This window comes from Asparagus officinalis, chromosome 2 (assembly GCF_001876935.1).
Source record: "Asparagus officinalis chromosome 2, Aspof.V1, whole genome shotgun sequence".
Lineage (NCBI taxonomy): Eukaryota > Viridiplantae > Streptophyta > Magnoliopsida > Asparagales > Asparagaceae > Asparagus > Asparagus officinalis.
The window spans coordinates 56,734,909-56,744,683 of record NC_033795.1 but is presented as its reverse complement, the minus strand read 5'-3'; the positions used below and the strand labels follow the sequence as shown (position 1 = coordinate 56,744,683).

General features: G+C 38.3%; 1 long non-coding RNA gene across 1 annotated transcript; it reads right to left on the bottom strand.

The window, feature by feature from the left end:
- On the bottom strand, positions 1,480–2,052 carry LOC109829546. The gene is made up of 2 exons (XR_002244067.1): positions 1,876–2,052; positions 1,480–1,750 (listed from the first exon to the last, which is right to left on the bottom strand). It is a non-coding gene; the product is annotated as an uncharacterized LOC109829546 (long non-coding RNA).

The following is a 9,775-nucleotide window of genomic DNA, read 5'->3' as shown; positions in this document are numbered from 1 at the left end:
TTTTTTGCAAAATGACATCAGAATTGATTAAACCCATTGAAAACAGATAAGTGGCTGAGATCTGGCCACATCAGCGCCATAGGAGGAAACTCCCTCCTATGTCAATGACCTCCATTAATCTCATATATATATATATATATATATATATATATATATATACATATAAACCAATAAAATGTGTGTGTATATGATATTGAGCTTAGAGTATCATTACACATAATATAAACCCAAAATTACCTAAGCTATATTGATCTTCAATAAGCTCGACTTGGTAAACCTTGATCAAGCTTGATCTTGGATCTTGACTTGAAAGCATTGGCTTCACTCCTATTCCTTCCACCCTCCAATGGATATGATCATGAAAACTCGATTCCATCCAACCTCCAACACATTGTTTGCCTAGAATAAATAGGAAAACACAAACACTAGATAATCAATATTAGTTGTAAATTGTTTGATAAAACATCATCAAAACACGATCGCATACTGTCGTCCTTCTTCACGAAGAGAACTGGTGCTCCTCACGGAGAATGACTCTGGCAAATAAAACCCTGAGATAAAAGCTTATCTATCTGGATCTGTAGCTCCATAATCTCAGCAGAAGTCATACGATAAGGTGCACGAGAGATCTATACTATACACGGCTGCAACTCGATGCCGAACTCAACCTCTCTCACTGGAGGTAACCCAGATATGTCCTGATAGACATATTGATACTCTGAGATGACTCTGGTCTCGCTTAAATCAGCACCTAGATCTCAAAACATCAACTCATTGACGTATGCCAGATATGACTCCATAAACTGGTTGCTCTGTGAGGTTGTTAAAACTAATTCGGTCCTATCGGACGTTCGCAAGCTGACTATTTTCGTAAAATAGTCGATACTGACATGGTATGACGATAACCAATCCGTAACAAGAATAACATCAAACTCGGACATACACAGGACGATCAAATCGACCATGAACTCAGACTCGTCTAAGCTGATAATGCATCTCCTACAAATAGTTTCTAAGAGGGACACTTCTCCCAAAGGAGTAGAAACTAACAGAGGAATATCTAATGGCTGCGCTACAAGATAAAGTATAAACATGAAATTATAAGAAATGAATGAATGCGAAACTCCAGAATCGAAAAGAATACGGACTGGGAAGTACTTCACCAGAACGTACCTTCCACAATGGCCCCACTCGCACCACGATCGTGTGGTCCGACTACATGAACTCTGCCTTAAGCTGCGGTCTACTGCGCGAAGTGCCTGGAACGTATAGGACTATTTGTCCCTGTATAGAGATGTTAAATGGGTGGGTATGGGTTTTAAATGGGCGGGCCATAAATGGGCGGGCATGTTTTGCCCATTTACCCATTTATGGCCCATTTAACATTATTTAAATGGGCGGGTTTTTACCCGCCCATTTAATAAACGGGTCGCTCATTTGCCCATTTGCCCATTTAACTATAGCTAACACACTTTAACATATTTACACCACGAACATGATTAAAAGATCATATTTACACATAACTGTGCTTTAAACCATGTCTCTAAACATTACCATGCAGTTTTTTCAAGATCTACATAAAAAACAACAATATATTTTTTTCCCCGGCTAAGCGAGTAACAAGTATATAGACTATGAAAACATAGGAGCAGGGATTTCATTCCAGAGCTTGGAAACTAGGGGTACGTTCTGCCTGTTTCAGAAGCAGCAGCACTCCTCCAATACACAGCAGCAGCAAAGGGCAGCCATACTGCAACAATGAAACAAAGATCAGAATACATGACATGGATAAGTTTTGAAAGAACAAAATTACTTATCGTCCACTTCAGTCAAAATTCATCTCTCGAACATGGTCATGGTAGAGGATTTACGCACAACAACCTTATCGAATTTGAGAAGAAACCAGCAGGAACAGCTTCAGTTAAGCAATGCATACCTGTAGTAAATCTAACATTTGGTAAATCAGAACGCACTGGCCAAATTGACAATGCTGCGACTGACAATAATCACAACGCAAGGAAACAGTATAAACATATTACAGAAATCAACCAAAATAACTACAAGATTGCATTTAACCGGTGCAGCAAAATATTACAGGCAAAAGCCTACCTACAGAAGATTAAAAAAACTCCCTAGAAATTTTACCATTTTACCCTCCAAGATATAACCAGAGGAGGAAAATGTTCTTCACTGTATATCTTCACTATGTAGTAGCATAGATGTCTTGAAATAAACTCAGAGAGAAATGCGCAAAGCCAACCACATGAGTCACGACTCGGTCAGAAGTAAACAAAGTGAAATAACTTTTTGAACAGTTTAAAAGAGGTAAAAGAGCCTGACACATATATAAACTGATTGAATTCTAATCTGCCATAAATTTGTGCAAGAAAATATAGAAAATAAGGAAGATAGTGATGTAAGAATTAAAATGCGAGTTCAGTATTTGGAAAGTGATCGCCAGGGATTTGTTTTTCTCAGCGACAACCACAAAAACATAAACTTGTGCCATGTAATGCATCTACAGAATTTCTATATAATAAAGGTTGTGCCATATTATGCACGCTTAAATTGCAAATTGTCAAAATTCGAAAATGGCAACATCCAGGGGTCCTTTTACTTCAGAATTTCTAACTTTTGGTAGGAAACATAAACTTGTGAGAAATAAATACATATTAAAACAACAATTAATATTTAGCCAACAACATTAGAAAAGCAAGTTTATGATGTACACTAATTTCATGGAACAAGTAAAATCAATAATTTAATAGCACATCAATTTTGGTAGTAAACACATAATACAGTGGAATATAAATTGCAAAATAAACAGGAAATAAACAGGCAAAATAAAATAATGCAAGGACTATGATCAGAGATACCGGGGGGCGGTAGTGAAATAAGACATTTGATCATATTGAACCCCCTACATCTTAATTAATTCTATATTAGACCCTCAAATTTCCATATTTCTGAATTAGACTATGACAAAAACACAAGTGGAAATACAAGGGTCAATTGAAAGCAGCATACAGTAATCCAATATCCTCACACTTGTGGGAATAAGCAACAAATATCCCTCCTTTTGTTTAAACAACAAATATCCCTCCTTTTGTTTAAGCAACAAATATCAAGTCACCCATTCTCCATGACATCTATTGTTGGAATTTGACAGCTTAATAACCTCACATATTGAACTCTTTTCAAAGCTGTTGGCTTCCTGGTTGACTTCAAAAGTGGTCAGATACAGAACTCCAAGACTTATAATCTAATATCAACTCTAACCTTAATTAGTCGCGAAGGAAACTGTAATTTAATAGCATCACAGAGAAAACCCATCAGAAAAATTTGCATTCTAATCCCTTAGATTAGACCCAAAAAAGCATTCTATCCTATCCAGGACCATTTCCTCTTTCTTTGCGTCTCCTAAAACACTAAGCCTAGCATATCTAGAGCAATTAAACCATTGTTAAACCAAAAACTAAGCATGTTTTTGAATAATTAAAACATTATTATCCAATAACCAAACCAATGCTTAGATAACCATCCCCACTTCAAATAAAACAGAACAAAATCTCCAGCAAACAGTGAGCAGATCAAAACAAAAATATTTCTGCAAGTGCATCGGAAGCAAAGATCCCCAACGTTAAACTTGTTGGACGGAATAAACTCCACAAAAACTTTGTTGCCAGCTACCCATCTAACTAATTACGTACAGCAATCGATCGGGTTACTGTTATTATCTGATTAGATACAGGTTTTCGTATCTGATGAAGTCTGTTTGCATAACTACCCATCAGAAAAATTTGCATTCTAATCCCTTAGATTAGACCCAAAAAAGCATACACTATATTATAGTAAATTAAGAAACAAAAGAACAAATATATTTAATAAAACAGCTTCCGATGAGGATTTGTTGTTGGTGGCGGTGACGTTACCTTCGGCGGTGAGGTTAACGCAGCGGAGGACGCGGTGGCGGCGGCGGAGGAGGAGGAGGAGGAGGAGGAGGAGGAGATTGGGATCGGGATTGAGGCGGAGGAGATTGGGATTGAGGCGGAGGAGAAAGAGGAGATTGGGAATTTCAGAATTTGGGATCGGGTTTTGTTTTTGGTTTTGGGAATACGGTGGGCGGGCAAACGGGCGGATAAACACTGCCCATTTAGTGCCCATTTAGAATAATGTAAAATGAACCCGCCTAATTAGACCCATTTAATTAAATGGGTGGGCGTTGGGCGGGCCAAATGATGGGCGGGTCAGATGGGTAAATGGGTATGGGTCAAAATTGACACCCCTATCCCTATAGGATCTCCTGAATGGCTCGGACCTGTCCTACTAGCCCTTCAATTCTCAAAACTACTGGCAGTACCTCAAGTCTTAACTACTGGCCCTAACCTCAGCCCTGTCTACGTCATTGCTGCTGCTAACCCTGATTCCTTCCCTACGGGCCTCCTACCGGTGCGCTACGACACTCTACGACTGCGTGACCGATCTTGTGGCAATTATAACAAGCACCTTGGAATTTATGCTACTACTGAGTGCTCTATGATCATGCGTAGGTACCTTCTTATGAGGTTCTTGCTACAACTGTGAACCCTTGCCCTGCTACTAGGGTCCTCCGGGTCCTATAAATGGTCACTTTCCCTTGCCCTTGTCTCCAGTCTATCAGACTCTACCATTCCCTTCCTTACCCTTCTGAACATAGTCGTCTCTATCTCCAGTGATATAGCGGCATGTGTAACATCCCACACTGAATGAAAACGCCAAGACACTAAATAGTGATGTAAGGTCGGGCGAAGTCCCAGCAAGAACATCTAAGCTTGGTGCTCCCCAGTCTGCCAAATGCCCGTAAATCGAAGTAATCCCACAAACTTGCTCCATAGTCAGCTACAGTCATGTCTCCTTGCTCCAACTAGGCTAACTCTAACTTATTCCCGTCTTTCACCGATGATGATACATACTGCTCGTCAAAAAAGCTAATGATGTCCTCCTAACTGAGTGTCATGCACTTCTCCGGAGTGAACTGAAGTATGTACCAACCTACTGCATCACCCTTAAAGCTAAATACAGCTAACCTCTACTTCTGAATGGTGTTAACATTAAGCATATCCAAAATGTTCCCTACATCTTCCTTTCACTTGTGCGCCACAAGTAAATCCGATGTGCCATGAAAATTCGGTGCTCTCAGCTTCTGGTACCTCTCTACTAAACAAAGCCAGGCCTCCTACTCTACGATCCTATCATCAACTGGTGGTGGCGGTGTAGCTATCAGTGTATCTATCGGTGTTGCCTCTACATTCGTGGACCTAATTTGCCATCTTCTCTTCAATTGCTGCTAGCCGAGCTGTAAGCAGTGCTATGAGATTAATCAAATACTGTGGAGCCTATTGGGGCTCAAGCTCTGGTTCAGCCTGCCCAGCTCCCTGAGTAGGGTTCCTCTACGACCACGTCCTCTTCCGACTATCTATAATTTTAGGAGGAAAGCTTATGAGACACAGAAAATGAGATCTCCAGCATAAATGGTATAACATAACAATAGGAAAATCGTATCACATATCATTCACGCAAATACTTTTAAATCAAAGTAAGATAGTCATCATAAAAAAATTCATAATTCGCGGTTACACCACACACACCACACAGACACCCACAACCACTACACACACACATATATATACTATATAATATAGTATATATTATATATTATATATATATATATATATATATATATATATATATATATATATATATATATATATATATATACTATATCATATATATATATATATATATATAACATCCTCACTCAATCTAGGAATTCCTAGTGGACTCTATACATGATTCCTATGAAACTCTATCCTAGCTTCACGACTCGACACAGGAATGATCCTAAGGATACTGGAACTAGAGCTCTGATACTAACTGTGATGCCTCTGGTTTCACATATGGCTGCAGTCCAAGGTGAACCTAAGGATGTCAAACTTGCCATGCACCCACACTGTGCAAAGACACGTTTCACCATCATAGTAATATCTCTCTAGTGGAATCAAACAATAAGTGTAGGTACAAAATAGGCAAAAAAATAAAGATAATAATGCAATGAACATGATATGAAAAGAGATAACCAAGTCATCATGTTCCAACTGAATAAAATATGAAATATCTTGATACATAGAGTTAAATAAAATAGTACTAAGGCACTCAACCTTTACAAAATGAACTAAAACTCTTAACACCAGAAAATAAACAATAAACTAAAGTGGAGCATAAGAAACTACTAATATAATAAAGATAAAGACTAAGATGATACTCCATCAACCTGCAACTCTTTGTGCGCCTGACTTGCTATCTGAAAAGTGGGGAAACAATGAGAATCAAAACACTAGCGAGATCATCTTCACTGCCCCCAGGGGGAGGGGGTTAGGAGTATATATAAAAAAAAGTTAGTACATATACATATAAAACCATCTACCCTGAACTAATAGGAGATTGAGATTTAAAAATACACAACACGAGAATTAGTACATCGAACAAAATAATCTAAATAAGGAAACTCTCATGTATATACCATGTCTCAAATTGTTCATCGCTAAATCCTAACTCCAAAATCCTAGGAAATGAAACAGTAAAGAAAAGAAACTCCAAACTTCAACAATACCAGTTACATCAATTCCTCATATTACCCTCGTCTAGTTGGTTTAGTCACAACCGATAGAATATACAATTCATGTCAATATCAATGTAATACCCTACTCTCGGGTAATTAACATGGGAGCAAGAATGAAAACTGAATAATTCTCTATCCGGAATGTAAAAAATGCACATGGGTGAAGTCTACCACGATCTCATTATAGTATACCAACTAACACACCCTGAGTGTAATCCCTCGCGGTCTCGTTACGGAGTGCCAACTACCCCACTCAATAATGATGCGCAATGCAGTGTAGTCTGATGTGGTCTTATAGCAACATATCAACTAACCACCTTGAGTGCAGTCTATCGTAATCTCATTGCGATATACCAAATAACGCACTCAAGCATCCAACTATCATGTAATGCAATCTAGGCGTCATTATTTATTATGACAAATCTTAAGAATATATGTTACTCACCTCAATTGTTCGTACGAATGCAACCCCAAAACGTATACTTTAGTGCCCAAGCATGTATCTCAATGTGCGGACCAGAATTTCATATTCACTATCAACTCACGTGTCAACAATCAACAAACATAGCGCAATACAGTTGACCAAAAATAACCCTTCGGTCGGCTAAAATACATGCACAAACATACTTATGCAATATAATTAGGATCGGTCGACCGACTCCTTTACTACGGTCAACCGACCCGAGCACAAACAGAACATATGATTCGGGTTTCAAGTTTTGATCTACAATGCCACAAATTCATATTTTTACATGAAGATATTCATATTAAACATGTTTAATATGATTAGGGTTCAATTTTCTACATGAAACATAATTAATATAATTAGGTGAATTATATAAACCCTAACATATTCATGTTCATCAGAAATGTCATAAAAACCAATAAATCTCAATGAAAACTCTGGTTAAATTTATTTTAGATCTTAAATCTAAATCTAGGAATCAGTTTATGTCTTTTTAAAACTAAAAGATCAAATCCTTGTATCATAAATCTTAAAAGATCAATCTTTATACTTAAACTAGGTTTTAAGGCTTAATAAAACCAAATAAAACTCAACAAAAATTAATTAAAAATAGGGATGGGATTGGAGGAGATGAAACTCACCTCAAAACACTACTGAAAATCCTAAGGATGTAAGAAAACAAGTTCTTCCTCACCAAACGCTGACAATCTCTTCCTCTTCTCGGTATTTGCTTCACAAAACTCTCAGAATTCACCAAAATATGATTTAGGGTTTTTAAGGGGAGAGGATTAAAAAATATACTAATAAACCCAAACAAAATCAAACAGACCCGAATCCAACTCAAGCTGGGAAAACAGACCCTCGGGTGTAGTGCATTCCACCCCCGGGTGTGGCAAAAGTTGTCTTCTAAATGTTGTCAGGGCTGGTCCAATGGTGTGGTGCAGCCTGTCTTGTTTATTTTGTGCTCGTTTGGATAGTTTTTGGTATTTTAACTGTAACCATTTTCGTCTGACCTCAGAATGAGGTTATTAAAGTTGCGTTGAAAACCTATTGAAGAGACCTACAACTTTTGTCTTTTGAGATTTTCTAGATTCGAGTTGCATCGGTGTATATGCATATATACTCTTAATTGATCTCAAATCAATTACTATCATGCTCATTCATCATTAAATGACATTCATCATAATAAAACTCATTTATCAATATTAATCACAATATTTTTAGGTTTACGAGGTTTCACACGATGCAAGAGCCTAGGGTTGGCACTTTAGGTTATTTGTGTTTATATATTTGCACAACTTATCTTGAAGTGCCTTTAGCTTATATATGCTTCTTGTATGTAGGTGAAGAGTCCATTCCTCTAGACGATGATGCAGAGCAAGTGGATTATGAGCATGACGAAACTGATGCATATTTGATTAAGCTTGATGATGCAGGTCTTGTTGGTGATATCGGCGGTTCTTTGTATATGCCATGTACTTTTAGTCAATCTTGTGTGGTTGCTTTATTTTGGTAACTAATGTTTCATTTGTTTAACAGGTGATGAACCTAACTTTGGGGCCATTAGTGAAGCAGTCCATGTGTCATTTCCTATTGGCAGTCATTTCAAGCTCGTAGTCAACTTTGAGGGAGCTTCCGCGGTTTTGGAGCCAACGCCTGCCATTGATCTGAATGCAGCTCTTGCACGAGCACTTGTTTCATTAGTGCGGTGAAAAATAATCATTCATGAGTCTTCCGACGATGATGATGATGCTTTGATCTCTCCCATATTGGCAGGGGCAGGAAGGGTAGCGGCACCAAGCTCTAAGCCTTATTCCGATAAGGGTCTCAACATGGCTACTGTTATTTTTGATGAGACAGAGACCTCATCCATAGGAATTAAAGTTGCATCTATGGATGTGCCGATAGCCACGGTAATGGTTGTGAGGATTGCTGCCTTGTCTATCACGATGAAATTTGTGACACTATCCACTATAGATGTTTCAAACGTCTCGGTCACGCTCGCACTACACCTCATGTTGGATAATGAACGGATACAAGTCTTGCCGACTATCTCCCCGACTATCATGGACACAGTTGTGGTCTACACAGGAGAAGGCTCTTCGTATCACGTTGAGGTTCCTAATCGCCTAGTCTTAAAGATTTAATCAAGGTGAAGATAAAGATCTTGACAGAGAGTCTGGTGAGACTGTTCAACCAAAGTGTTGCGACTGCCTTGCATTTATAGAGAGGCTTGTTGTTCACACTCTTAAACTGTTAAGAGATTAACATGGTCTTTTGTCATCAATTATCAGTATTACTCATATCGAACCCTTCAAGAGGGCTATTGACAAAGCTGAGTTCTACTTTCGAGAGCTACAAGAGCTTTGTACAGCTGATCTCAATGGTACTACTGAGATCGAATTCCATCGTCTCTTGGAAACTCATAGTAAGGCTGGAGAATTTGCTTATGCAAAAATAGGGTTGATCAATTAAAAGTTCTAGGGTTGAACGATAGCGTTGCATTAGCTAACAATCACTAAGCAGAGCTTCAAGGTGCTATCCATGAGAAATATGTAACAATCAACGAGGCTAAGGTAACCATTGCTGTAGCTCAGATTTGTGGCAATGGGTAAGTGTCAAACCCATCCATGGTGATCTTTAGATCAACC